This window comes from Leptodactylus fuscus, chromosome 11 (genome assembly GCF_031893055.1).
Source record: "Leptodactylus fuscus isolate aLepFus1 chromosome 11, aLepFus1.hap2, whole genome shotgun sequence".
Lineage (NCBI taxonomy): Eukaryota > Metazoa > Chordata > Amphibia > Anura > Leptodactylidae > Leptodactylus > Leptodactylus fuscus.
The window spans coordinates 38,751,293-38,777,262 of NC_134275.1; the positions used below are offsets into that span (position 1 = coordinate 38,751,293).

The 25,970-nt window shown below is 52.2% G+C and overlaps 21 non-coding genes and 10 pseudogenes across 21 annotated transcripts; all 31 read right to left on the bottom strand.

The window, feature by feature from the left end:
- Nucleotides 1-504: 504 nt before the first annotated feature.
- On the bottom strand, nt 505-623 carry LOC142185655 (5S ribosomal RNA). The gene has a single exon (XR_012711876.1). It is a non-coding gene; the product is annotated as a 5S ribosomal RNA (ribosomal RNA).
- Nucleotides 624-1,338: 715 nt separating this feature from the next.
- Nucleotides 1,339-1,457, bottom strand: LOC142185711 (5S ribosomal RNA). The gene has a single exon (XR_012711931.1). It is a non-coding gene; the product is annotated as a 5S ribosomal RNA (ribosomal RNA).
- Nucleotides 1,458-2,171: 714 nt separating this feature from the next.
- LOC142185825 (5S ribosomal RNA) lies at nt 2,172-2,290 on the bottom strand. Its single transcript, XR_012711995.1, has one exon. It is a non-coding gene; the product is annotated as a 5S ribosomal RNA (ribosomal RNA).
- Nucleotides 2,291-3,004: 714 nt separating this feature from the next.
- Nucleotides 3,005-3,103, bottom strand: LOC142185756 (5S ribosomal RNA; annotated as a pseudogene).
- A 714-nt stretch (nt 3,104-3,817) lies between these two features.
- LOC142185826 (5S ribosomal RNA) lies at nt 3,818-3,936 on the bottom strand. Its single transcript, XR_012711996.1, has one exon. It is a non-coding gene; the product is annotated as a 5S ribosomal RNA (ribosomal RNA).
- Nucleotides 3,937-4,650: 714 nt separating this feature from the next.
- Nucleotides 4,651-4,769, bottom strand: LOC142185657 (5S ribosomal RNA). Its single transcript, XR_012711878.1, has one exon. It is a non-coding gene; the product is annotated as a 5S ribosomal RNA (ribosomal RNA).
- A 714-nt stretch (nt 4,770-5,483) lies between these two features.
- LOC142185751 (5S ribosomal RNA) lies at nt 5,484-5,592 on the bottom strand (annotated as a pseudogene).
- A 715-nt stretch (nt 5,593-6,307) lies between these two features.
- Nucleotides 6,308-6,426, bottom strand: LOC142185715 (5S ribosomal RNA). Its single transcript, XR_012711934.1, has one exon. It is a non-coding gene; the product is annotated as a 5S ribosomal RNA (ribosomal RNA).
- A 714-nt stretch (nt 6,427-7,140) lies between these two features.
- On the bottom strand, nt 7,141-7,250 carry LOC142185742 (5S ribosomal RNA; annotated as a pseudogene).
- Nucleotides 7,251-7,964: 714 nt separating this feature from the next.
- LOC142185827 (5S ribosomal RNA) lies at nt 7,965-8,083 on the bottom strand. The gene has a single exon (XR_012711997.1). It is a non-coding gene; the product is annotated as a 5S ribosomal RNA (ribosomal RNA).
- A 714-nt stretch (nt 8,084-8,797) lies between these two features.
- LOC142185659 (5S ribosomal RNA) lies at nt 8,798-8,916 on the bottom strand. Its single transcript, XR_012711880.1, has one exon. It is a non-coding gene; the product is annotated as a 5S ribosomal RNA (ribosomal RNA).
- Nucleotides 8,917-9,630: 714 nt separating this feature from the next.
- Nucleotides 9,631-9,739, bottom strand: LOC142185752 (5S ribosomal RNA; annotated as a pseudogene).
- Nucleotides 9,740-10,454: 715 nt separating this feature from the next.
- Nucleotides 10,455-10,564, bottom strand: LOC142185744 (5S ribosomal RNA; annotated as a pseudogene).
- Nucleotides 10,565-11,278: 714 nt separating this feature from the next.
- Nucleotides 11,279-11,397, bottom strand: LOC142185828 (5S ribosomal RNA). The gene has a single exon (XR_012711998.1). It is a non-coding gene; the product is annotated as a 5S ribosomal RNA (ribosomal RNA).
- A 714-nt stretch (nt 11,398-12,111) lies between these two features.
- On the bottom strand, nt 12,112-12,230 carry LOC142185829 (5S ribosomal RNA). The gene has a single exon (XR_012711999.1). It is a non-coding gene; the product is annotated as a 5S ribosomal RNA (ribosomal RNA).
- Nucleotides 12,231-12,944: 714 nt separating this feature from the next.
- On the bottom strand, nt 12,945-13,063 carry LOC142185830 (5S ribosomal RNA). Its single transcript, XR_012712000.1, has one exon. It is a non-coding gene; the product is annotated as a 5S ribosomal RNA (ribosomal RNA).
- A 715-nt stretch (nt 13,064-13,778) lies between these two features.
- LOC142185753 (5S ribosomal RNA) lies at nt 13,779-13,887 on the bottom strand (annotated as a pseudogene).
- Nucleotides 13,888-14,602: 715 nt separating this feature from the next.
- On the bottom strand, nt 14,603-14,721 carry LOC142185716 (5S ribosomal RNA). The gene has a single exon (XR_012711935.1). It is a non-coding gene; the product is annotated as a 5S ribosomal RNA (ribosomal RNA).
- A 714-nt stretch (nt 14,722-15,435) lies between these two features.
- Nucleotides 15,436-15,545, bottom strand: LOC142185745 (5S ribosomal RNA; annotated as a pseudogene).
- A 714-nt stretch (nt 15,546-16,259) lies between these two features.
- LOC142185705 (5S ribosomal RNA) lies at nt 16,260-16,378 on the bottom strand. The gene has a single exon (XR_012711926.1). It is a non-coding gene; the product is annotated as a 5S ribosomal RNA (ribosomal RNA).
- Nucleotides 16,379-17,093: 715 nt separating this feature from the next.
- LOC142185662 (5S ribosomal RNA) lies at nt 17,094-17,212 on the bottom strand. The gene has a single exon (XR_012711883.1). It is a non-coding gene; the product is annotated as a 5S ribosomal RNA (ribosomal RNA).
- Nucleotides 17,213-17,926: 714 nt separating this feature from the next.
- LOC142185831 (5S ribosomal RNA) lies at nt 17,927-18,045 on the bottom strand. The gene has a single exon (XR_012712001.1). It is a non-coding gene; the product is annotated as a 5S ribosomal RNA (ribosomal RNA).
- A 714-nt stretch (nt 18,046-18,759) lies between these two features.
- On the bottom strand, nt 18,760-18,878 carry LOC142185832 (5S ribosomal RNA). The gene has a single exon (XR_012712002.1). It is a non-coding gene; the product is annotated as a 5S ribosomal RNA (ribosomal RNA).
- Nucleotides 18,879-19,593: 715 nt separating this feature from the next.
- On the bottom strand, nt 19,594-19,702 carry LOC142185754 (5S ribosomal RNA; annotated as a pseudogene).
- Nucleotides 19,703-20,417: 715 nt separating this feature from the next.
- Nucleotides 20,418-20,536, bottom strand: LOC142185717 (5S ribosomal RNA). The gene has a single exon (XR_012711936.1). It is a non-coding gene; the product is annotated as a 5S ribosomal RNA (ribosomal RNA).
- Nucleotides 20,537-21,250: 714 nt separating this feature from the next.
- LOC142185746 (5S ribosomal RNA) lies at nt 21,251-21,360 on the bottom strand (annotated as a pseudogene).
- A 714-nt stretch (nt 21,361-22,074) lies between these two features.
- Nucleotides 22,075-22,193, bottom strand: LOC142185706 (5S ribosomal RNA). The gene has a single exon (XR_012711927.1). It is a non-coding gene; the product is annotated as a 5S ribosomal RNA (ribosomal RNA).
- A 715-nt stretch (nt 22,194-22,908) lies between these two features.
- LOC142185663 (5S ribosomal RNA) lies at nt 22,909-23,027 on the bottom strand. The gene has a single exon (XR_012711884.1). It is a non-coding gene; the product is annotated as a 5S ribosomal RNA (ribosomal RNA).
- A 714-nt stretch (nt 23,028-23,741) lies between these two features.
- Nucleotides 23,742-23,860, bottom strand: LOC142185833 (5S ribosomal RNA). Its single transcript, XR_012712003.1, has one exon. It is a non-coding gene; the product is annotated as a 5S ribosomal RNA (ribosomal RNA).
- A 714-nt stretch (nt 23,861-24,574) lies between these two features.
- On the bottom strand, nt 24,575-24,693 carry LOC142185834 (5S ribosomal RNA). The gene has a single exon (XR_012712004.1). It is a non-coding gene; the product is annotated as a 5S ribosomal RNA (ribosomal RNA).
- Nucleotides 24,694-25,415: 722 nt separating this feature from the next.
- Nucleotides 25,416-25,532, bottom strand: LOC142185755 (5S ribosomal RNA; annotated as a pseudogene).
- Between the last annotated feature and the right edge of the window lie 438 nt (nt 25,533-25,970).

Below are 25,970 nucleotides of genomic sequence, written 5' to 3' on the forward strand. Positions count from 1 at the left end.
AAAAGGGCTGGGCGCAAGGTCTGCGCAGGGCTAAGAAACCATCCCGGGGGTGAAAGAAAGAGCAAGCTGGACCAGAGCCCATTGTCCAGTTGTCGGCTAAGGAAGAAGTTGAGATGGTTGCCCGTGCCTGGAGAGCGAAGCTGCTTTTCAGTCAGCTTCTCTTTTCTTAGGGCACGTTGTCTGCAAAGATGTTCAGCCTGTGTTGCCCTGTAAATTGGTCTGCAGGTTACTAGCTATGGCTTCCAGCCCGGCGGGAGGCCCAGATACTATGGAAATGAAGCCTGCTATTATTAAAAGTAAAAAGCCACAACGCTGGTGGCCACCACGCCCGCTGCGGCTGCTAAGAGTGATAGCGGTAAGACTGAGAATACTAGGATTTTGCAAGGCCTAAAGAGTGCAAGAGAGAAAGCGAATGTAAAAGAAGCAAGTGTGCAGTGTAAAAAGTGAATGTAAAAATGGCATAGAGGAGAGTGACCCCTGCTGGTGGAAGTGAGGAAAAGCAAAAGCCTACAGCACCTGGTATTCCCAGACGGTCTCCCATCCAAGTACTAACCTGGCCCGACCCTGCTTAGCTTCCGAGATCAGACGAGATCGGGCGTGTTCAGGGTGGTGTGGCCGTAGGCAGAGACAGGCTTCTCACTTACTCCTCTTCTACTTTGCAGCCTGGCTGCTGGCAGCTCTTTGCACTACTTCACGCTAGACCTTCTTCTTCACTTTTTGCCTTCTCTTAAGGGAACTTCATACTCCAACAGGAGCAGTGCAAGAGCTGGGGTGCGGCCCTTATACCCACAGGTGTTGTTCAGCAACCAGTCACAGGCCGCAGCCGCCCTCTTTCAAAAGGGCTGGGCGCAAGGTCTGCGCAGGGCTAAGAAACCATCCCGGGGGTGAAAGAAAGAGCAAGCTGGACCAGAGCCCATTGTCCAGTAGTCGGCTAAGGAAGAAGTTGAGATGGTTGCCCGTGCCTGGAAGCGAAGCTGCTTTTCAGTCAGCTTCTCTTTTCTTAGGGCGCGTTGTCTGCAAAGATGTTCAGCCTGTGTTGCCCTGTAAATTGGTCTGCAGGTTACTAGCTATGGCTTCCAGCCCGGCGGGAGGCCCAGATACTATGGAAATGAAGCCTGCTATTATTAAAAGTAAAAAGCCACAACGCTGGTGGCCACCACGCCCGCTGCGGCTGCTAAGAGTGATAGCGGTAAGACTGAGAATACTAGGATTTTGCAAGGCCTAAAGAGTGCAAGAGAGAAAGCGAATGTAAAAGAAGCAAGTGTGCAGTGTAAAAAGTGAATGTAAAAATGGCATAGAGGAGAGTGACCCCTGCTGGTGGAAGTGAGGAAAAGCAAAAGCCTACAGCACCTGGTATTCCCAGGCGGTCTCCCATCCAAGTACTAACCAGGCCCGACCCTGCTTAGCTTCCGAGATCAGACGAGAAAGGGCGTGTTCAGGGTGGTGTGGCTGTAGGCAAAGACAGGCTTCTCACTTACTCCTCTTCTACTTTGCAGCCTGGCTGCTGGCAGCCCTTTGCACTGCTTCACGCTAGACCTTTTTCTTCACTTTTTGCCTTCTCTTAAGGGAACTTCATACTCCAACAGGAGCAGTGCAAGAGCTGGGGGCGGCCCTTATACCCACAGGTGTTGTTCAGCAACCAGTCACAGGCCGCAGCCGCCCTCTTTCAAAAGGGCTGGGCGCAAGGTCTGCGCAGGGCTAAGAAACCATCCCAGGGGTGAAAGAAAGAGCAAGCTGGACCAGAGCCCATTGTCCAGTAGTCGGCTAAGGAAGAAGTTGAGATGGTTGCCCGTGCCTGGAAGCGAAGCTGCTTTTCAGTCAGCTTCTCTTTTCTTAGGGCGCGTTGTCTGCAAAGATGTTCAGCCTGTGTTGCCCTGTAAATTGGTCTGCAGGTTACTAGCTATGGCTTCCAGCCCGGCGGGAGGCCCAGATACTATGGAAATGAAGCCTGCTATTATTAAATGAAAAAAGCCACAACGCTGGTGGCCACCACGCCCGCTGCGGCTGCTAAGAGTGATAGCGGTAAGACTGAGAATACTAGGATTTTGCAAGGCCTAAAGAGTGCAAGAGAGAAAGCGAATGTAAAAGAAGCAAGTGTGCAGTGTAAAAAGTGAATGTAAAAATGGCATAGAGGAGAGTGAGCCCTGCTGGTGGAAGTGAGGAAAAGCAAAAGCCTACAGCACCTGGTATTCCCAGGCGGTCTCCCATCCAAGTACTAACCAGGCCCGACCCTGCTTAGCTTCCGAGATCAGACGAGATCGGGCGTGTTCAGGGTGGTGTGGCCGTAGGCAGAGACAGGTTTCTCACTTACTCCTCTTCTACTTTGCAGCCTGGCTGCTGGCAGCCCTTTGCACTACTTCACGCTAGACCTTTTTCTTCACTTTTTGCCTTCTCTTAAGGGAACTTCATACTCCAACAGGAGCAGTGCAAGAGCCGGGGGCGGCCCTTATACCCACAGGTGTTGTTCAGCAACCAGTCACAGGCCGCAGCCGCCCTCTTTCAAAAGGGCTGGGCGCAAGGTCTGCGCAGGGCTAAGAAACCATCCCGGGGGTGAAAGAAAGAGCAAGCTGGACCAGAGCCCATTGTCCAGGAGTCGGCTAAGGAAGAAGTTGAGATGGTTGCCCGTGCCTGGAAGCGAAGCTGCTTTTCAGTCAGCTTCTCTTTTCTTAGGGCGCGTTGTCTGCAAAGATGTTCAGCCTGTGTTGCCCTGTAAATTGGTCTGCAGGTTACTAGCTATGGCTTCCAGCCCGGCGGGAGGCCCAGATACTATGGAAATGAAGCCTGCTATTATTAAAAGTAAAAAGCCACAACGCTGGTGGCCACCACGCCCGCTGCGGCTGCTAAGAGTGATAGCGGTAAGACTGAGAATACTAGGATTTTGCAAGGCCTAAAGAGTGCAAGAGAGAAAGCGAATGTAAAAGAAGCAAGTGTGCAGTGTAAAAAGTGAATGTAAAAATGGCATAGAGGAGAGTGACCCCTGCTGGTGGAAGTGAGGAAAAGCAAAAGTCTACAGCACCTGGTATTCCCAGGCGGTCTCCCATCCAAGTACTAACCAGGCCCGACCCTGCTTAGCTTCCGAGATCAGGGTGGTGTGGCCGTAGGCAGAGACAGGCTTCTCACTTACTCCTCTTCTACTTTGCAGCCTGGCTGCTGGCAGCCCTTTGCACTACTTCACGCTAGACCTTTTTCTTCACTTTTTGCCTTCTCTTAAGGGAACTTCATACTCCAACAGGAGCAGTGCAAGAGCTGGGGGCGGCCCTTATACCCACAGGTGTTGTTCAGCAACCAGTCACAGGCCGCAGCCGCCCTCTTTCAAAAGGGCTGGGCGCAAGGTCTGCGCAGGGCTAAGAAACCATCCCGGGGGTGAAAGAAAGAGCAAGCTGGACCAGAGCCCATTGTCCAGGAGTCGGCTAAGGAAGAAGTTGAGATGGTTGCCCGTGCCTGGAAGCGAAGCTGCTTTTCAGTCAGCTTCTCTTTTCTTAGGGCGCGTTGTCTGCAAAGATGTTCAGCCTGTGTTGCCCTGTAAATTGGTCTGCAGGTTACTAGCTATGGCTTCCAGCCCGGCGGGAGGCCCAGATACTATGGAAATGAAGCCTGCTATTATTAAAAGTAAAAAGCCACAACGCTGGTGGCCACCACGCCCGCTGCGGCTGCTAAGAGTGATAGCGGTAAGACTGAGAATACTAGGATTTTGCAAGGCCTAAAGAGTGCAAGAGAGAAAGCGAATGTAAAAGAAGCAAGTGTGCAGTGTAAAAAGTGAATGTAAAAATGGCATAGAGGAGAGTGACCCCTGCTGGTGGAAGTGAGGAAAAGCAAAAGCCTACAGCACCTGGTATTCCCAGGCGGTCTCCCATCCAAGTACTAACCAGGCCCGACCCTGCTTAGCTTCCGAGATCAGACGAGATCGGGCGTGTTCAGGGTGGTGTGGCCGTAGGCAGAGACAGGCTTCTCACTTACTCCTCTTCTACTTTGCAGCCTGGCTGCTGGCAGCCCTTTGCACTACTTCACGCTAGACCTTTTTCTTCACTTTTTGCCTTCTCTTAAGGGAACTTCATACTCCAACAGGAGCAGTGCAAGAGCTGGGGGCGGCCCTTATACCCACAGGTGTTGTTCAGCAACCAGTCACAGGCCGCAGCCGCCCTCTTTCAAAAGGGCTGGGCGCAAGGTCTGCGCAGGGCTAAGAAACCATCCCGGGGGTGAAAGAAAGAGCAAGCTGGACCAGAGCCCATTGTCCAGGAGTCGGCTAAGGAAGAAGTTGAGATGGTTGCCCGTGCCTGGAAGCGAAGCTGCTTTTCAGTCAGCTTCTCTTTTATTAGGGCGCGTTGTCTGCAAAGATGTTCAGCCTGTGTTGCCCTGTAAATTGGTCTGCAGGTTACTAGCTATGGCTTCCAGCCCGGCGGGAGGCCCAGATACTATGGAAATGAAGCCTGCTATTATTAAAAGTAAAAAGCCACAACGCTGGTGGCCACCACGCCCGCTGCGGCTGCTAAGAGTGATAGCGGTAAGACTGAGAATACTAGGATTTTGCAAGGCCTAAAGAGTGCAAGAGAGAAAGCGAATGTAAAAGAAGCAAGTGTGCAGTGTAAAAAGTGAATGTAAAAATGGCATAGAGGAGAGTGACCCCTGCTGGTGGAAGTGAGGAAAAGCAAAAGCCTACAGCACCTGGTATTCCCAGGCGGTCTCCCATCCAAGTACTAACCAGGCCCGACCCTGCTTAGCTTCCGAGATCAGACGAGATCAGGCGTTTTCAGGGTGGTGTGGCCGTAGGCAGAGACAGGCTTCTCACTTACTCCTCTTCTACTTTGCAGCCTGGCTGCTGGCAGCCCTTTGCACTACTTCACGCTAGACCTTTTTCTTCACTTTTTGCCTTCTTTTAAGGGAACTTCATACTCCAACAGGAGCAGTGCAAGAGCTGGGGGCGGCCCTTATACCCACAGGTGTTGTTCAGCAACCAGTCACAGGCCGCAGCCGCCCTCTTTCAAAAGGGCTGGGCGCAAGGTCTGCGCAGGGCTAAGAAACCATCCCGGGGGTGAAAGAAAGAGCAAGCTGGACCAGAGCCCATTGTCCAGGAGTCGGCTAAGGAAGAAGTTGAGATGGTTGCCCGTGCCTGGAAGCGAAGCTGCTTTTCAGTCAGCTTCTCTTTTCTTAGGGCACGTTGTCTGCAAAGATGTTCAACCTGTGTTGCCCTGTAAATTGGTCTGCAGGTTACTAGCTATGGCTTCCAGCCCGGCGGGAGGCCCAGATACTATGGAAATGAAGCCTGCTATTATTAAAAGTAAAAAGCCACAACGCTGGTGGCCACCACGCCCGCTGCGGCTGCTAAGAGTGATAGCGGTAAGACTGAGAATACTAGGATTTTGCAAGGCCTAAAGAGTGCAAGAGAGAAAGCGAATGTAAAAGAAGCAAGTGTGCAGTGTAAAAAGTGAATGTAAAAATGGCATAGAGGAGAGTGACCCCTGCTGGTGGAAGTGAGGAAAAGCAAAAGCCTACAGCACCTGGTATTCCCAGGCGGTCTCCCATCCAAGTACTAACCAGGCCAGACCCTGCTTAGCTTCCGAGATCAGACGCGTTCAGGGTGGTGTGGCCGTAGGCAGAGACAGGCTTCTCACTTACTCCTCTTCTACTTTGCAGCCTGGCTGCTGGCAGCCCTTTGCACTACTTCACGCTAGACCTTCTTCTTCACTTTTTGCCTTCTCTTAAGGGAACTTCATACTCCAACAGGAGCAGTGCAAGAGCTGGGGGGCGGCCCTTATACCCACAGGTGTTGTTCAGCAACCAGTCACAGGCCGCAGCCGCCCTCTTTCAAAAGGGCTGGGCGCAAGGTCTGCGCAGGGCTAAGAAACCATCCCGGGGGTGAAAGAAAGAGCAAGCTGGACCAGAGCCCATTGTCCAGTAGTCGGCTAAGGAAGAAGTTGAGATGGTTGCCCGTGCCTGGAAACGAAGCTGCTTTTCAGTCAGCTTCTCTTTTCTTAGGGCGCGTTGTCTGCAAAGATGTTCAGCCTGTGTTGCCCTGTAAATTGGTCTGCAGGTTACTAGCTATGGCTTCCAGCCCGGCGGGAGGCCCAGATACTATGGAAATGAAGCCTGCTATTAGTAAAAGTAAAAAGCCACAACGCTGGTGGCCACCACGCCCGCTGCGGCTGCTAAGAGTGATAGCGGTAAGACTGAGAATACTAGGATTTTGCAAGGCCTAAAGAGTGCAAGAGAGAAAGCGAATGTAAAAGAAGCAAGTGTGCAGTGTAAAAAGTGAATGTAAAAATGGCATAGAGGAGAGTGACCCCTGCTGGTGGAAGTGAGGAAAAGCAAAAGCCTACAGCACCTGGTATTCCCAAGCGGTCTCCCATCCAAGTACTAACCAGGCCCGACCCTGCTTAGCTTCCGAGATCAGACAAGAAAGGGCGTGTTCAGGGTGGTGTGGCTGTAGGCAGAGACAGGCTTCTCACTTACTCCTCTTCTACTTTGCAGCCTGGCTGCTGGCAGCCCTTTGCACTACTTCACGCTAGACCTTTTTCTTCACTTTTTGCCTTCTCTTAAGGGAACTTCATACTCCAACAGGAGCAGTGCAAGAGCTGGGGGCGGCCCTTATACCCACAGGTGTTGTTCAGCAACCAGTCACAGGCCGCAGCCGCCCTCTTTCAAAAGGGCTGGGCGCAAGGTCTGCGCAGGGCTAAGAAACCATCCCAGGGGTGAAAGAAAGAGCAAGCTGGACCAGAGCCCATTGTCCAGTAGTCGGCTAAGGAAGAAGTTGAGATGGTTGCCCGTGCCTGGAAGCGAAGCTGCTTTTCAGTCAGCTTCTCTTTTCTTAGGGCGCGTTGTCTGCAAAGATGTTCAGCCTGTGTTGCCCTGTAAATTGGTCTGCAGGTTACGAGCTATGGGTTCCAGCCCGGCGGGAGGCCCAGATACTATGGAAATGAAGCCTGCTATTATTAAAAGAAAAAAGCCACAACGCTGGTGGCCACCACGCCCGCTGCGGCTGCTAAGAGTGATAGCGGTAAGACTGAGAATACTAGGATTTTGCAAGGCCTAAAGAGTGCAAGAGAGAAAGCGAATGTAAAAGAAGCAAGTGTGCAGTGTAAAAAGTGAATGTAAAAATGGCATAGAGGAGAGTGACCCCTGCTGGTGGAAGTGAGGAAAAGCAAAAGCCTACAGCACCTGGTATTCCCAGGCGGTCTCCCATCCAAGTACTAACCAGGCCCGACCCTGCTTAGCTTCCTGAGATCAGGCGTGTTCAGGGTGGTGTGGCCGTAGGCAGAGACAGGCTTCTCACTTACTCCTCTTCTACTTTGCAGCCTGGCTGCTGGCAGCTCTTTGCACTACTTCACGCTAGACCTTTTTCTTCACTTTTTGCCTTCTCTTAAGGGAACTTCATACTCCAACAGGAGCAGTGCAAGAGCTGGGGGCGGCCCTTATACCCACAGGTGTTGTTCAGCAACCAGTCACAGGCCGCAGCCGCCCTCTTTCAAAAGGGCTGGGCGCAAGGTCTGCGCAGGGCTAAGAAACCATCCCGGGGGTGAAAGAAAGAGCAAGCTGGACCAGAGCCCATTGTCCAGGAGTCGGCTAAGGAAGAAGTTGAGATGGTTGCCCGTGCCTGGAAGCGAAGCTGCTTTTCAGTCAGCTTCTCTTTTCTTAGGGCGCGTTGTCTGCAAAGATGTTCAGCCTGTGTTGCCCTGTAAATTGGTCTGCAGGTTACTAGCTATGGCTTCCAGCCCGGCGGGAGGCCCAGATACTATGGAAATGAAGCCTGCTATTATTAAAAGTAAAAAGCCACAACGCTGGTGGCCACCACGCCCGCTGCGGCTGCTAAGAGTGATAGCGGTAAGACTGAGAATACTAGGATTTTGCAAGGCCTAAAGAGTGCAAGAGAGAAAGCGAATGTAAAAGAAGCAAGTGTGCAGTGTAAAAAGTGAATGTAAAAATGGCATAGAGGAGAGTGACCCCTGCTGGTGGAAGTGAGGAAAAGCAAAAGCCTACAGCACCTGGTATTCCCAGGCGGTCTCCCATCCAAGTACTAACCAGGCCCGACCCTGCTTAGCTTCCGAGATCAGACGAGATCGGGCGTGTTCAGGGTGGTGTGGCCGTAGGCAGAGACAGGCTTCTCACTTACTCCTCTTCTACTTTGCAGCCTGGCTGCTGGCAGCCCTTTGCACTACTTCACGCTAGACCTTTTTCTTCACTTTTTGCCTTCTCTTAAGGGAACTTCATACTCCAACAGGAGCAGTGCAAGAGCTGGGGGCGGCCCTTATACCCACAGGTGTTGTTCAGCAACCAGTCACAGGCCGCAGCCGCCCTCTTTCAAAAGGGCTGGGCGCAAGGTCTGCGCAGGGCTAAGAAACCATCCCGGGGGTGAAAGAAAGAGCAAGCTGGACCAGAGCCCATTGTCCAGGAGTCGGCTAAGGAAGAAGTTGAGATGGTTGCCCGTGCCTGGAAGCGAAGCTGCTTTTCAGTCAGCTTCTCTTTTATTAGGGCGCGTTGTCTGCAAAGATGTTCAGCCTGTGTTGCCCTGTAAATTGGTCTGCAGGTTACTAGCTATGGCTTCCAGCCCGGCGGGAGGCCCAGATACTATGGAAATGAAGCCTGCTATTATTAAAAGTAAAAAGCCACAACGCTGGTGGCCACCACGCCCGCTGCGGCTGCTAAGAGTGATAGCGGTAAGACTGAGAATACTAGGATTTTGCAAGGCCTAAAGAGTGCAAGAGAGAAAGCGAATGTAAAAGAAGCAAGTGTGCAGTGTAAAAAGTGAATGTAAAAATGGCATAGAGGAGAGTGACCCCTGCTGGTGGAAGTGAGGAAAAGCAAAAGCCTACAGCACCTGGTATTCCCAGGCGGTCTCCCATCCAAGTACTAACCAGGCCCGACCCTGCTTAGCTTCCGAGATCAGACGAGATCAGGCGTTTTCAGGGTGGTGTGGCCGTAGGCAGAGACAGGCTTCTCACTTACTCCTCTTCTACTTTGCAGCCTGGCTGCTGGCAGCCCTTTGCACTACTTCACGCTAGACCTTTTTCTTCACTTTTTGCCTTCTTTTAAGGGAACTTCATACTCCAACAGGAGCAGTGCAAGAGCTGGGGGCGGCCCTTATACCCACAGGTGTTGTTCAGCAACCAGTCACAGGCCGCAGCCGCCCTCTTTCAAAAGGGCTGGGCGCAAGGTCTGCGCAGGGCTAAGAAACCATCCCGGGGGTGAAAGAAAGAGCAAGCTGGACCAGAGCCCATTGTCCAGGAGTCGGCTAAGGAAGAAGTTGAGATGGTTGCCCGTGCCTGGAAGCGAAGCTGCTTTTCAGTCAGCTTCTCTTTTCTTAGGGCACGTTGTCTGCAAAGATGTTCAACCTGTGTTGCCCTGTAAATTGGTCTGCAGGTTACTAGCTATGGCTTCCAGCCCGGCGGGAGGCCCAGATACTATGGAAATGAAGCCTGCTATTATTAAAAGTAAAAAGCCACAACGCTGGTGGCCACCACGCCCGCTGCGGCTGCTAAGAGTGATAGCGGTAAGACTGAGAATACTAGGATTTTGCAAGGCCTAAAGAGTGCAAGAGAGAAAGCGAATGTAAAAGAAGCAAGTGTGCAGTGTAAAAAGTGAATGTAAAAATGGCATAGAGGAGAGTGACCCCTGCTGGTGGAAGTGAGGAAAAGCAAAAGCCTACAGCACCTGGTATTCCCAGGCGGTCTCCCATCCAAGTACTAACCAGGCCAGACCCTGCTTAGCTTCCGAGATCAGACGCGTTCAGGGTGGTGTGGCCGTAGGCAGAGACAGGCTTCTCACTTACTCCTCTTCTACTTTGCAGCCTGGCTGCTGGCAGCCCTTTGCACTACTTCACGCTAGACCTTCTTCTTCACTTTTTGCCTTCTCTTAAGGGAACTTCATACTCCAACAGGAGCAGTGCAAGAGCTGGGGGGCGGCCCTTATACCCACAGGTGTTGTTCAGCAACCAGTCACAGGCCGCAGCCGCCCTCTTTCAAAAGGGCTGGGCGCAAGGTCTGCGCAGGGCTAAGAAACCATCCCGGGGGTGAAAGAAAGAGCAAGCTGGACCAGAGCCCATTGTCCAGTAGTCGGCTAAGGAAGAAGTTGAGATGGTTGCCCGTGCCTGGAAGCGAAGCTGCTTTTCAGTCAGCTTCTCTTTTCTTAGGGCGCGTTGTCTGCAAAGATGTTCAGCCTGTGTTGCCCTGTAAATTGGTCTGCAGGTTACTAGCTATGGCTTCCAGCCCGGCGGGAGGCCCAGATACTATGGAAATGAAGCCTGCTATTAGTAAAAGTAAAAAGCCACAACGCTGGTGGCCACCACGCCCGCTGCGGCTGCTAAGAGTGATAGCGGTAAGACTGAGAATACTAGGATTTTGCAAGGCCTAAAGAGTGCAAGAGAGAAAGCGAATGTAAAAGAAGCAAGTGTGCAGTGTAAAAAGTGAATGTAAAAATGGCATAGAGGAGAGTGACCCCTGCTGGTGGAAGTGAGGAAAAGCAAAAGCCTACAGCACCTGGTATTCCCAGGCGGTCTCCCATCCAAGTACTAACCAGGCCCGACCCTGCTTAGCTTCCTGAGATCAGGCGTGTTCAGGGTGGTGTGGCCGTAGGCAGAGACAGGCTTCTCACTTACTCCTCTTCTACTTTGCAGCCTGGCTGCTGGCAGCTCTTTGCACTACTTCACGCTAGACCTTTTTCTTCACTTTTTGCCTTCTCTTAAGGGAACTTCATACTCCAACAGGAGCAGTGCAAGAGCTGGGGGCGGCCCTTATACCCACAGGTGTTGTTCAGCAACCAGTCACAGGCCGCAGCCGCCCTCTTTCAAAAGGGCTGGGCGCAAGGTCTGCGCAGGGCTAAGAAACCATCCCGGGGGTGAAAGAAAGAGCAAGCTGGACCAGAGCCCATTGTCCAGGAGTCGGCTAAGGAAGAAGTTGAGATGGTTGCCCGTGCCTGGAAGCGAAGCTGCTTTTCAGTCAGCTTCTCTTTTCTTAGGGCGCGTTGTCTGCAAAGATGTTCAGCCTGTGTTGCCCTGTAAATTGGTCTGCAGGTTACTAGCTATGGCTTCCAGCCCGGCGGGAGGCCCAGATACTATGGAAATGAATCCTGCTATTATTAAAAGTAAAAAGCCACAACGCTGGTGGCCACCACGCCCGCTGCGGCTGCTAAGAGTGATAGCGGTAAGACTGAGAATACTAGGATTTTGCAAGGCCTAAAGAGTGCAAGAGAGAAAGCGAATGTAAAAGAAGCAAGTGTGCAGTGTAAAAAGTGAATGTAAAAATGGCTTAGAGGAGAGTGACCCCTGCTGGTGGAAGTGAGGAAAAGCAAAAGCCTACAGCACCTGGTATTCCCAGGCGGTCTCCCATCCAAGTACTAACCAGGCCCGACCCTGCTTAGCTTCCGAGATCAGACGAGATCGGGCGTGTTCAGGGTGGTGTGGCCGTAGGCAGAGACAGGCTTCTCACTTACTCCTCTTCTACTTTGCAGCCTGGCTGCTGGCAGCCCTTTGCACTACTTCACGCTAGACCTTTTTCTTCACTTTTTGCCTTCTCTTAAGGGAACTTCATACTCCAACAGGAGCAGTGCAAGAGCTGGGGGCGGCCCTTATACCCACAGGTGTTGTTCAGCAACCAGTCACAGGCCGCAGCCGCCCTCTTTCAAAAGGGCTGGGCGCAAGGTCTGCGCAGGGCTAAGAAACCATCCCGGGGGTGAAAGAAAGAGCAAGCTGGACCAGAGCCCATTGTCCAGGAGTCGGCTAAGGAAGAAGTTGAGATGGTTGCCCGTGCCTGGAAGCGAAGCTGCTTTTCAGTCAGCTTCTCTTTTCTTAGGGCACGTTGTCTGCAAAGATGTTCAGCCTGTGTTGCCCTGTAAATTGGTCTGCAGGTTACTAGCTATGGCTTCCAGCCCGGCGGGAGGCCCAGATACTATGGAAATGAAGCCTGCTATTATTAAAAGTAAAAAGCCACAACGCTGGTGGCCACCACGCCCGCTGCGGCTGCTAAGAGTGATAGCGGTAAGACTGAGAATACTAGGATTTTGCAAGGCCTAAAGAGTGCAAGAGAGAAAGCGAATGTAAAAGAAGCAAGTGTGCAGTGTAAAAAGTGAATGTAAAAATGGCATAGAGGAGAGTGACCCCTGCTGGTGGAAGTGAGGAAAAGCAAAAGCCTACAGCACCTGGTATTCCCAGGCGGTCTCCCATCCAAGTACTAACCAGGCCCGACCCTGCTTAGCTTCCGAGATCAGACGAGATCGGGCGTGTTCAGGGTGGTGTGGCCGTAGGCGGAGACAAACTTCTCACTTACTCCTCTTCTACTTTGCAGCCTGGCTGCTGGCAGCTCTTTGCACTACTTCACGCTAGACCTTTTTCTTCACTTTTTGCCTTCTCTTAAGGGAACTTCATACTCCAACAGGAGCAGTGCAAGAGCTGGGGGCGGCCCTTATACCCACAGGTGTTGTTCAGCAACCAGTCACAGGCCGCAGCCGCCCTCTTTCAAAAGGGCTGGGCGCAAGGTCTGAGCAGGGCTAAGAAACCATCCCGGGGGTGAAAGAAAGAGCAAGCTGGACCAGAGCCCATTGTCCAGGAGTCGGCTAAGGAAGAAGTTGAGATGGTTGCCCGTGCCTGGAAGCGAAGCTGCTTTTCAGTCAGCTTCTCTTTTCTTAGGGCACGTTGTCTGCAAAGATGTTCAGCCTGTGTTGCCCTGTAAATTGGTCTGCAGGTTACTAGCTATGGCTTCCAGCCCGGCGGGAGGCCCAGATACTATGGAAATGAAGCCTGCTATTATTAAAAGTAAAAAGCCACAACGCTGGTGGCCACCACGCCCGCTGCGGCTGCTAAGAGTGATAGCGGTAAGACTGAGAATACTAGGATTTTGCAAGGCCTAAAGAGTGCAAGAGAGAAAGCGAATGTAAAAGAAGCAAGTGTGCAGTGTAAAAAGTGAATGTAAAAATGGCATAGAGGAGAGTGACCCCTGCTGGTGGAAGTGAGGAAAAGCAAAAGCCTACAGCACCTGGTATTCCCAGGCGGTCTCCCATCCAAGTACTAACCAGGCCCGACCCTGCTTAGCTTCCGAGATCAGACGAGATCGGGCGTGTTCAGGGTGGTGTGGCCGTAGGCGGAGACAGGCTTCTCACTTACTCCTCTTCTACTTTGCAGCCTGGCTGCTGGCAGCTCTTTGCACTACTTCACGCTAGACCTTCTTCTTCACTTTTTGCCTTCTCTTAAGGGAACTTCATACTCCAACAGGAGCAGTGCAAGAGCTGGGGGGCGGCCCTTATACCCACAGGTGTTGTTCAGCAACCAGTCACAGGCCGCAGCCGCCCTCTTTCAAAAGGGCTGGGCGCAAGGTCTGCGCAGGGCTAAGAAACCATCCCGGGGGTGAAAGAAAGAGCAAGCTGGACCAGAGCCCATTGTCCAGTAGTCGGCTAAGGAAGAAGTTGAGATGGTTGCCCGTGCCTGGAAGCGAAGCTGCTTTTCAGTCAGCTTCTCTTTTCTTAGGGCGCGTTGTCTGCAAAGATGTTCAGCCTGTGTTGCCCTGTAAATTGGTCTGCAGGTTACTAGCTATGGCTTCCAGCCCGGCGGGAGGCCCAGATACTATGGAAATGAAGCCTGCTATTATTAAAAGTAAAAAGCCACAACGCTGGTGGCCACCACGCCCGCTGCGGGTGCTAAGAGTGATAGCGGTAAGACTGAGAATACTAGGATTTTGCAAGGCCTAAAGAGTGCAAGAGAGAAAGCGAATGTAAAAGAAGCAAGTGTGCAGTGTAAAAAGTGAATGTAAAAATGGCATAGAGGAGAGTGACCCCTGCTGGTGGAAGTGAGGAAAAGCAAAAGCCTACAGCACCTGGTATTCCCAGGCGGTCTCCCATCCAAGTACTAACCAGGCCAGACCCTGCTTAGCTTCCGAGATCAGACGCGTTCAGGGTGGTGTGGCCGTAGGCAGAGACAGGCTTCTCACTTACTCCTCTTCTACTTTGCAGCCTGGCTGCTGGCAGCCCTTTGCACTACTTCACGCTAGACCTTCTTCTTCACTTTTTGCCTTCTCTTAAGGGAACTTCATACTCCAACAGGAGCAGTGCAAGAGCTGGGGGGCGGCCCTTATACCCACAGGTGTTGTTCAGCAACCAGTCACAGGCCGCAGCCGCCCTCTTTCAAAAGGGCTGGGCGCAAGGTCTGCGCAGGGCTAAGAAACCATCCCGGGGGTGAAAGAAAGAGCAAGCTGGACCAGAGCCCATTGTCCAGTAGTCGGCTAAGGAAGAAGTTGAGATGGTTGCCCGTGCCTGGAAGCGAAGCTGCTTTTCAGTCAGCTTCTCTTTTCTTAGGGCGCGTTGTCTGCAAAGATGTTCAGCCTGTGTTGCCCTGTAAATTGGTCTGCAGGTTACTAGCTATGGCTTCCAGCCCGGCGGGAGGCCCAGATACTATGGAAATGAAGCCTGCTATTAGTAAAAGTAAAAAGCCACAACGCTGGTGGCCACCACGCCCGCTGCGGCTGCTAAGAGTGATAGCGGTAAGACTGAGAATACTAGGATTTTGCAAGGCCTAAAGAGTGCAAGAGAGAAAGCGAATGTAAAAGAAGCAAGTGTGCAGTGTAAAAAGTGAATGTAAAAATGGCATAGAGGAGAGTGACCCCTGCTGGTGGAAGTGAGGAAAAGCAAAAGCCTACAGCACCTGGTATTCCCAAGCGGTCTCCCATCCAAGTACTAACCAGGCCCGACCCTGCTTAGCTTCCGAGATCAGACAAGAAAGGGCGTGTTCAGGGTGGTGTGGCTGTAGGCAGAGACAGGCTTCTCACTTACTCCTCTTCTACTTTGCAGCCTGGCTGCTGGCAGCCCTTTGCACTACTTCACGCTAGACCTTTTTCTTCACTTTTTGCCTTCTCTTAAGGGAACTTCATACTCCAACAGGAGCAGTGCAAGAGCTGGGGGCGGCCCTTATACCCACAGGTGTTGTTCAGCAACCAGTCACAGGCCGCAGCCGCCCTCTTTCAAAAGGGCTGGGCGCAAGGTCTGCGCAGGGCTAAGAAACCATCCCAGGGGTGAAAGAAAGAGCAAGCTGGACCAGAGCCCATTGTCCAGTAGTCGGCTAAGGAAGAAGTTGAGATGGTTGCCCGTGCCTGGAAGCGAAGCTGCTTTTCAGTCAGCTTCTCTTTTCTTAGGGCGCGTTGTCTGCAAAGATGTTCAGCCTGTGTTGCCCTGTAAATTGGTCTGCAGGTTACGAGCTATGGCTTCCAGCCCGGCGGGAGGCCCAGATACTATGGAAATGAAGCCTGCTATTATTAAAAGAAAAAAGCCACAACGCTGGTGGCCACCACGCCCGCTGCGGCTGCTAAGAGTGATAGCGGTAAGACTGAGAATACTAGGATTTTGCAAGGCCTAAAGAGTGCAAGAGAGAAAGCGAATGTAAAAGAAGCAAGTGTGCAGTGTAAAAAGTGAATGTAAAAATGGCATAGAGGAGAGTGACCCCTGCTGGTGGAAGTGAGGAAAAGCAAAAGCCTACAGCACCTGGTATTCCCAGGCGGTCTCCCATCCAAGTACTAACCAGGCCCGACCCTGCTTAGCTTCCTGAGATCAGGCGTGTTCAGGGTGGTGTGGCCGTAGGCAGAGACAGGCTTCTCACTTACTCCTCTTCTACTTTGCAGCCTGGCTGCTGGCAGCTCTTTGCACTACTTCACGCTAGACCTTTTTCTTCACTTTTTGCCTTCTCTTAAGGGAACTTCATACTCCAACAGGAGCAGTGCAAGAGCTGGGGGCGGCCCTTATACCCACAGGTGTTGTTCAGCAACCAGTCACAGGCCGCAGCCGCCCTCTTTCAAAAGGGCTGGGCGCAAGGTCTGCGCAGGGCTAAGAAACCATCCCGGGGGTGAAAGAAAGAGCAAGCTGGACCAGAGCCCATTGTCCAGGAGTCGGCTAAGGAAGAAGTTGAGATGGTTGCCCGTGCCTGGAAGCGAAGCTGCTTTTCAGTCAGCTTCTCTTTTCTTAGGGCGCGTTGTCTGCAAAGATGTTCAGCCTGTGTTGCCCTGTAAATTGGTCTGCAGGTTACTAGCTATGGCTTCCAGCCCGGCGGGAGGCCCAGATACTATGGAAATGAATCCTGCTATTATTAAAAGTAAAAAGCCACAACGCTGGTGGCCACCACGCCCGCTGCGGCTGCTAAGAGTGATAGCGGTAAGACTGAGAATACTAGGATTTTGCAAGGCCTAAAGAGTGCAAGAGAGAAAGCGAATGTAAAAGAAGCAAGTGTGCAGTGTAAAAAGTGAATGTAAAAATGGCATAGAGGAGAGTGACCCCTGCTGGTGGAAGTGAGGAAAAGCAAAAGCCTACAGCACCTGGTATTCCCAGGCGGTCTCCCATGCAAGTACTAACCAGGCCCGACCCTGCTTAGCTTCCGAGATCAGACGAGATCGGGCGTGTTCAGGCTGGTGTGGCCGTAGGCAGAGACAGGCTTCTCACTTACTCCTCTTCTACTTTGCAGCCTGGCTGCTGGCAGCTCTTTGCACTACTTCACGCTAGACCTTCTTCTTCACTTTTTGCCTTCTCTTAAGGGAACTTCATACTCCAACAGGAGCAGTGCAAGAGCTGGGGGGCGGCCCTTATACCCACAGGTGTTGTTCAGCAACCAGTCACAGGCCGCAGCCGCCCTCTTTCAAAAGGGCTGGGCGCAAGGTCTGCGCAGGGCTAAGAAACCATCCCGGGGGTGAAAGAAAGAGCAAGCTGGACCAGAGCCCATTGTCCAGTAGTCGGCTAAGGAAGAAGTTGAGATGGTTGCCCGTGCCTGGAAGCGAAGCTGCTTTTCAGTCAGCTTCTCTTTTCTTAGGGCGCGTTGTCTGCAAAGATGTTCAGCCTGTGTTGCCCTGTAAATTGGTCTGCAGGTTACTAGCTATGGCTTCCAGCCCGGCGGGAGGCCCAGATACTATGGAAATGAAGCCTGCTATTATTAAAAGTAAAAAGCCACAACGCTGGTGGCCACCACGCCCGCTGCGGCTGCTAAGAGTGATAGCGGTAAGACTGAGAATACTAGGATTTTGCAAGGCCTAAAGAGTGCAAGAGAGAAAGCGAATGTAAAAGAAGCAAGTGTGCAGTGTAAAAAGTGAATGTAAAAATGGCTTAGAGGAGAGTGACCCCTGCTGGTGGAAGTGAGGAAAAGCAAAAGCCTACAGCACCTGGTATTCCCAGGCGGTCTCCCATCCAAGTACTAACCAGGCCCGACCCTGCTTAGCTTCCGAGATCAGACGAGATCAGGCGTGTTCAGGGTGGTGTGGCCGTAGGCAGAGACAGGCTTCTCACTTACTCCTCTTCTACTTTGCAGCCTGGCTGCTGGCAGCCCTTTGCACTACTTCACGCTAGACCTTTTTCTTCACTTTTTGCCTTCTCTTAAGGGAACTTCATACTCCAACAGGAGCAGTGCAAGAGCTGGGGGCGGCCCTTATACCCACAGGTGTTGTTCAGCAACCAGTCACAGGCCGCAGCCGCCCTCTTTCAAAAGGGCTGGGCGCAAGGTCTGCGCAGGGCTAAGAAACCATCCCGGGGGTGAAAGAAAGAGCAAGCTGGACCAGAGCCCATTGTCCAGGAGTCGGCTAAGGAAGAAGTTGAGATGGTTGCCCGTGCCTGGAAGCGAAGCTGCTTTTCAGTCAGCTTCTCTTTTCTTAGGGCACGTTGTCTGCAAAGATGTTCAGCCTGTGTTGCCCTGTAAATTGGTCTGCAGGTTACTAGCTATGGCTTCCAGCCCGGCGGGAGGCCCAGATACTATGGAAATGAAGCCTGCTATTATTAAAAGTAAAAAGCCACAACGCTGGTGGCCACCACGCCCGCTGCGGCTGCTAAGAGTGATAGCGGTAAGACTGAGAATACTAGGATTTTGCAAGGCCTAAAGAGTGCAAGAGAGAAAGCGAATGTAAAAGAAGCAAGTGTGCAGTGTAAAAAGTGAATGTAAAAATGGCATAGAGGAGAGTGACCCCTGCTGGTGGAAGTGAGGAAAAGCAAAAGCCTACAGCACCTGGTATTCCCAGGCGGTCTCCCATCCAAGTACTAACCAGGCCCGACCCTGCTTAGCTTCCGAGATCAGACGAGATCGGGCGTGTTCAGGGTGGTGTGGCCGTAGGCGGAGACAAACTTCTCACTTACTCCTCTTCTACTTTGCAGCCTGGCTGCTGGCAGCTCTTTGCACTACTTCACGCTAGACCTTTTTCTTCACTTTTTGCCTTCTCTTAAGGGAACTTCATACTCCAACAGGAGCAGTGCAAGAGCTGGGGGCGGCCCTTATACCCACAGGTGTTGTTCAGCAACCAGTCACAGGCCGCAGCCGCCCTCTTTCAAAAGGGCTGGGCGCAAGGTCTGAGCAGGGCTAAGAAACCATCCCGGGGGTGAAAGAAAGAGCAAGCTGGACCAGAGCCCATTGTCCAGGAGTCGGCTAAGGAAGAAGTTGAGATGGTTGCCCGTGCCTGGAAGCGAAGCTGCTTTTCAGTCAGCTTCTCTTTTCTTAGGGCACGTTGTCTGCAAAGATGTTCAGCCTGTGTTGCCCTGTAAATTGGTCTGCAGGTTACTAGCTATGGCTTCCAGCCCGGCGGGAGGCCCAGATACTATGGAAATGAAGCCTGCTATTATTAAAAGTAAAAAGCCACAACGCTGGTGGCCACCACGCCCGCTGCGGCTGCTAAGAGTGATAGCGGTAAGACTGAGAATACTAGGATTTTGCAAGGCCTAAAGAGTGCAAGAGAGAAAGCGAATGTAAAAGAAGCAAGTGTGCAGTGTAAAAAGTGAATGTAAAAATGGCATAGAGGAGAGTGACCCCTGCTGGTGGAAGTGAGGAAAAGCAAAAGCCTACAGCACCTGGTATTCCCAGGCGGTCTCCCATCCAAGTACTAACCAGGCCCGACCCTGCTTAGCTTCCGAGATCAGACGAGATCGGGCGTGTTCAGGGTGGTGTGGCCGTAGGCGGAGACAGGCTTCTCACTTACTCCTCTTCTACTTTGCAGCCTGGCTGCTGGCAGCTCTTTGCACTACTTCACGCTAGACCTTCTTCTTCACTTTTTGCCTTCTCTTAAGGGAACTTCATACTCCAACAGGAGCAGTGCAAGAGCTGGGGGGCGGCCCTTATACCCACAGGTGTTGTTCAGCAACCAGTCACAGGCCGCAGCCGCCCTCTTTCAAAAGGGCTGGGCGCAAGGTCTGCGCAGGGCTAAGAAACCATCCCGGGGGTGAAAGAAAGAGCAAGCTGGACCAGAGCCCATTGTCCAGTAGTCGGCTAAGGAAGAAGTTGAGATGGTTGCCCGTGCCTGGAAGCGAAGCTGCTTTTCAGTCAGCTTCTCTTTTCTTAGGGCGCGTTGTCTGCAAAGATGTTCAGCCTGTGTTGCCCTGTAAATTGGTCTGCAGGTTACTAGCTATGGCTTCCAGCCCGGCGGGAGGCCCAGATACTATGGAAATGAAGCCTGCTATTATTAAAAGTAAAAAGCCACAACGCTGGTGGCCACCACGCCCGCTGCGGGTGCTAAGAGTGATAGCGGTAAGACTGAGAATACTAGGATTTTGCAAGGCCTAAAGAGTGCAAGAGAGAAAGCGAATGTAAAAGAAGCAAGTGTGCAGTGTAAAAAGTGAATGTAAAAATGGCATAGAGGAGAGTGACCCCTGCTGGTGGAAGTGAGGAAAAGCAAAAGCCTACAGCACCTGGTATTCCCAGGCGGTCTCCCATCCAAGTACTAACCAGGCCAGACCCTGCTTAGCTTCCGAGATCAGACGCGTTCAGGGTGGTGTGGCCGTAGGCAGAGACAGGCTTCTCACTTACTCCTCTTCTACTTTGCAGCCTGGCTGCTGGCAGCCCTTTGCACTACTTCACGCTAGACCTTCTTCTTCACTTTTTGCCTTCTCTTAAGGGAACTTCATACTCCAACAGGAGCAGTGCAAGAGCTGGGGGGCGGCCCTTATACCCACAGGTGTTGTTCAGCAACCAGTCACAGGCCGCAGCCGCCCTCTTTCAAAAGGGCTGGGCGCAAGGTCTGCGCAGGGCTAAGAAACCATCCCGGGGGTGAAAGAAAGAGCAAGCTGGACCAGAGCCCATTGTCCAGTAGTCGGCTAAGGAAGAAGTTGAGATGGTTGCCCGTGCCTGGAAGCGAAGCTGCTTTTCAGTCAGCTTCTCTTTTCTTAGGGCGCGTTGTCTGCAAAGATGTTCAGCCTGTGTTGCCCTGTAAATTGGTCTGCAGGTTACTAGCTATGGCTTCCAGCCCGGCGGGAGGCCCAGATACTATGGAAATGAAGCCTGCTATTAGTAAAAGTAAAAAGCCACAACGCTGGTGGCCACCACGCCCGCTGCGGCTGCTAAGAGTGATAGCGGTAAGACTGAGAATACTAGGATTTTGCAAGGCCTAAAGAGTGCAAGAGAGAAAGCGAATGTAAAAGAAGCAAGTGTGCAGTGTAAAAAGTGAATGTAAAAATGGCATAGAGGAGAGTGACCCCTGCTGGTGGAAGTGAGGAAAAGCAAAAGCCTACAGCACCTGGTATTCCCAAGCGGTCTCCCATCCAAGTACTAACCAGGCCCGACCCTGCTTAGCTTCCGAGATCAGACAAGAAAGGGCGTGTTCAGGGTGGTGTGGCTGTAGGCAGAGACAGGCTTCTCACTTACTCCTCTTCTACTTTGCAGCCTGGCTGCTGGCAGCCCTTTGCACTACTTCACGCTAGACCTTTTTCTTCACTTTTTGCCTTCTCTTAAGGGAACTTCATACTCCAACAGGAGCAGTGCAAGAGCTGGGGGCGGCCCTTATACCCACAGGTGTTGTTCAGCAACCAGTCACAGGCCGCAGCCGCCCTCTTTCAAAAGGGCTGGGCGCAAGGTCTGCGCAGGGCTAAGAAACCATCCCAGGGGTGAAAGAAAGAGCAAGCTGGACCAGAGCCCATTGTCCAGTAGTCGGCTAAGGAAGAAGTTGAGATGGTTGCCCGTGCCTGGAAGCGAAGCTGCTTTTCAGTCAGCTTCTCTTTTCTTAGGGCGCGTTGTCTGCAAAGATGTTCAGCCTGTGTTGCCCTGTAAATTGGTCTGCAGGTTACGAGCTATGGCTTCCAGCCCGGCGGGAGGCCCAGATACTATGGAAATGAAGCCTGCTATTATTAAAAGAAAAAAGCCACAACGCTGGTGGCCACCACGCCCGCTGCGGCTGCTAAGAGTGATAGCGGTAAGACTGAGAATACTAGGATTTTGCAAGGCCTAAAGAGTGCAAGAGAGAAAGCGAATGTAAAAGAAGCAAGTGTGCAGTGTAAAAAGTGAATGTAAAAATGGCATAGAGGAGAGTGACCCCTGCTGGTGGAAGTGAGGAAAAGCAAAAGCCTACAGCACCTGGTATTCCCAGGCGGTCTCCCATCCAAGTACTAACCAGGCCCGACCCTGCTTAGCTTCCTGAGATCAGGCGTGTTCAGGGTGGTGTGGCCGTAGGCAGAGACAGGCTTCTCACTTACTCCTCTTCTACTTTGCAGCCTGGCTGCTGGCAGCTCTTTGCACTACTTCACGCTAGACCTTTTTCTTCACTTTTTGCCTTCTCTTAAGGGAACTTCATACTCCAACAGGAGCAGTGCAAGAGCTGGGGGCGGCCCTTATACCCACAGGTGTTGTTCAGCAACCAGTCACAGGCCGCAGCCGCCCTCTTTCAAAAGGGCTGGGCGCAAGGTCTGCGCAGGGCTAAGAAACCATCCCGGGGGTGAAAGAAAGAGCAAGCTGGACCAGAGCCCATTGTCCAGGAGTCGGCTAAGGAAGAAGTTGAGATGGTTGCCCGTGCCTGGAAGCGAAGCTGCTTTTCAGTCAGCTTCTCTTTTCTTAGGGCGCGTTGTCTGCAAAGATGTTCAGCCTGTGTTGCCCTGTAAATTGGTCTGCAGGTTACTAGCTATGGCTTCCAGCCCGGCGGGAGGCCCAGATACTATGGAAATGAATCCTGCTATTATTAAAAGTAAAAAGCCACAACGCTGGTGGCCACCACGCCCGCTGCGGCTGCTAAGAGTGATAGCGGTAAGACTGAGAATACTAGGATTTTGCAAGGCCTAAAGAGTGCAAGAGAGAAAGCGAATGTAAAAGAAGCAAGTGTGCAGTGTAAAAAGTGAATGTAAAAATGGCATAGAGGAGAGTGACCCCTGCTGGTGGAAGTGAGGAAAAGCAAAAGCCTACAGCACCTGGTATTCCCAGGCGGTCTCCCATGCAAGTACTAACCAGGCCCGACCCTGCTTAGCTTCCGAGATCAGACGAGATCGGGCGTGTTCAGGCTGGTGTGGCCGTAGGCAGAGACAGGCTTCTCACTTACTCCTCTTCTACTTTGCAGCCTGGCTGCTGGCAGCTCTTTGCACTACTTCACGCTAGACCTTCTTCTTCACTTTTTGCCTTCTCTTAAGGGAACTTCATACTCCAACAGGAGCAGTGCAAGAGCTGGGGGGCGGCCCTTATACCCACAGGTGTTGTTCAGCAACCAGTCACAGGCCGCAGCCGCCCTCTTTCAAAAGGGCTGGGCGCAAGGTCTGCGCAGGGCTAAGAAACCATCCCGGGGGTGAAAGAAAGAGCAAGCTGGACCAGAGCCCATTGTCCAGTAGTCGGCTAAGGAAGAAGTTGAGATGGTTGCCCGTGCCTGGAAGCGAAGCTGCTTTTCAGTCAGCTTCTCTTTTCTTAGGGCGCGTTGTCTGCAAAGATGTTCAGCCTGTGTTGCCCTGTAAATTGGTCTGCAGGTTACTAGCTATGGCTTCCAGCCCGGCGGGAGGCCCAGATACTATGGAAATGAAGCCTGCTATTATTAAAAGTAAAAAGCCACAACGCTGGTGGCCACCACGCCCGCTGCGGCTGCTAAGAGTGATAGCGGTAAGACTGAGAATACTAGGATTTTGCAAGGCCTAAAGAGTGCAAGAGAGAAAGCGAATGTAAAAGAAGCAAGTGTGCAGTGTAAAAAGTGAATGTAAAAATGGCTTAGAGGAGAGTGACCCCTGCTGGTGGAAGTGAGGAAAAGCAAAAGCCTACAGCACCTGGTATTCCCAGGCGGTCTCCCATCCAAGTACTAACCAGGCCCGACCCTGCTTAGCTTCCGAGATCAGACGAGATCAGGCGTGTTCAGGGTGGTGTGGCCGTAGGCAGAGACAGGCTTCTCACTTACTCCTCTTCTACTTTGCAGCCTGGCTGCTGGCAGCCCTTTGCACTACTTCACGCTAGACCTTTTTCTTCACTTTTTGCCTTCTCTTAAGGGAACTTCATACTCCAACAGGAGCAGTGCAAGAGCTGGGGGCGGCCCTTATACCCACAGGTGTTGTTCAGCAACCAGTCACAGGCCGCAGCCGCCCTCTTTCAAAAGGGCTGGGCGCAAGGTCTGCGCAGGGCTAAGAAACCATCCCGGGGGTGAAAGAAAGAGCAAGCTGGACCAGAGCCCATTGTCCAGGAGTCGGCTAAGGAAGAAGTTGAGATGGTTGCCCGTGCCTGGAAGCGAAGCTGCTTTTCAGTCAGCTTCTCTTTTCTTAGGGCACGTTGTCTGCAAAGATGTTCAGCCTGTGTTGCCCTGTAAATTGGTCTGCAGGTTACTAGCTATGGCTTCCAGCCCGGCGGGAGGCCCAGATACTATGGAAATGAAGCCTGCTATTATTAAAAGTAAAAAGCCACAACGCTGGTGGCCACCACGCCCGCTGCGGCTGCTAAGAGTGATAGCGGTAAGACTGAGAATACTAGGATTTTGCAAGGCCTAAAGAGTGCAAGAGAGAAAGCGAATGTAAAAGAAGCAAGTGTGCAGTGTAAAAAGTGAATGTAAAAATGGCATAGAGGAGAGTGACCCCTGCTGGTGGAAGTGAGGAAAAGCAAAAGCCTACAGCACCTGGTATTCCCAGGCGGTCTCCCATCCAAGTACTAACCAGGCCCGACCCTGCTTAGCTTCCGAGATCAGACGAGATCGGGCGTGTTCAGGGTGGTGTGGCCGTAGGCGGAGACAAACTTCTCACTTACTCCTCTTCTACTTTGCAGCCTGGCTGCTGGCAGCTCTTTGCACTACTTCACGCTAGACCTTTTTCTTCACTTTTTGCCTTCTCTTAAGGGAACTTCATACTCCAACAGGAGCAGTGCAAGAGCTGGGGGCGGCCCTTATACCCACAGGTGTTGTTCAGCAACCAGTCACAGGCCGCAGCCGCCCTCTTTCAAAAGGGCTGGGCGCAAGGTCTGAGCAGGGCTAAGAAACCATCCCGGGGGTGAAAGAAAGAGCAAGCTGGACCAGAGCCCATTGTCCAGGAGTCGGCTAAGGAAGAAGTTGAGATGGTTGCCCGTGCCTGGAAGCGAAGCTGCTTTTCAGTCAGCTTCTCTTTTCTTAGGGCACGTTGTCTGCAAAGATGTTCAGCCTGTGTTGCCCTGTAAATTGGTCTGCAGGTTACTAGCTATGGCTTCCAGCCCGGCGGGAGGCCCAGATACTATGGAAATGAAGCCTGCTATTATTAAAAGTAAAAAGCCACAACGCTGGTGGCCACCACGCCCGCTGCGGCTGCTAAGAGTGATAGCGGTAAGACTGAGAATACTAGGATTTTGCAAGGCCTAAAGAGTGCAAGAGAGAAAGCGAATGTAAAAGAAGCAAGTGTGCAGTGTAAAAAGTGAATGTAAAAATGGCATAGAGGAGAGTGACCCCTGCTGGTGGAAGTGAGGAAAAGCAAAAGCCTACAGCACCTGGTATTCCCAGGCGGTCTCCCATCCAAGTACTAACCAGGCCCGACCCTGCTTAGCTTCCGAGATCAGACGAGATCGGGCGTGTTCAGGGTGGTGTGGCCGTAGGCGGAGACAGGCTTCTCACTTACTCCTCTTCTACTTTGCAGCCTGGCTGCTGGCAGCTCTTTGCACTACTTCACGCTAGACCTTCTTCTTCACTTTTTGCCTTCTCTTAAGGGAACTTCATACTCCAACAGGAGCAGTGCAAGAGCTGGGGGGCGGCCCTTATACCCACAGGTGTTGTTCAGCAACCAGTCACAGGCCGCAGCCGCCCTCTTTCAAAAGGGCTGGGCGCAAGGTCTGCGCAGGGCTAAGAAACCATCCCGGGGGTGAAAGAAAGAGCAAGCTGGACCAGAGCCCATTGTCCAGTAGTCGGCTAAGGAAGAAGTTGAGATGGTTGCCCGTGCCTGGAAGCGAAGCTGCTTTTCAGTCAGCTTCTCTTTTCTTAGGGCGCGTTGTCTGCAAAGATGTTCAGCCTGTGTTGCCCTGTAAATTGGTCTGCAGGTTACTAGCTATGGCTTCCAGCCCGGCGGGAGGCCCAGATACTATGGAAATGAAGCCTGCTATTATTAAAAGTAAAAAGCCACAACGCTGGTGGCCACCACGCCCGCTGCGGGTGCTAAGAGTGATAGCGGTAAGACTGAGAATACTAGGATTTTGCAAGGCCTAAAGAGTGCAAGAGAGAAAGCGAATGTAAAAGAAGCAAGTGTGCAGTGTAAAAAGTGAATGTAAAAATGGCATAGAGGAGAGTGACCCCTGCTGGTGGAAGTGAGGAAAAGCAAAAGGAAAAGGAAAAGCACCTGGTATTCCCAGGCGGTCTCCCATCCAAGTACTAACCAGGCCCCACCCTGCTTAGCTTCCGAGATCAGACGAGAAAGGGCGTGTTCAGGGTGGTGTGGCTGTAGGCAGAGACAGGCTTCTCACTTACTCCTCTTCTACTTTGCAGCCTGGCTGCTGGCAGCCCTTTGCACTACTTCACGCTAGACCTTTTTCTTCACTTTTTGCCTTCTCTTAAGGGAACTTCATACTCCAACAGGAGCAGTGCAAGAGCTGGGGGCGGCCCTTATACCCACAGGTGTTGTTCAGCAACCAGTCACAGGCCGCAGCCGCCCTCTTTCAAAAGGGCTGGGCGCAAGGTCTGCGCAGGGCTAAGAAACCATCCCGGGGGTGAAAGAAAGAGCAAGCTGGACCAGAGCCCATTGTCCAGTAGTCGGCTAAGGAAGAAGTTGAGATGGTTGCCCGTGCCTGGAAGCGAAGCTGCTTTTCAGTCAGCTTCTCTTTTCTTAGGGCGCGTTGTCTGCAAAGATGTTCAGCCTGTGTTGCCCTGTAAATTGGTCTGCAGGTT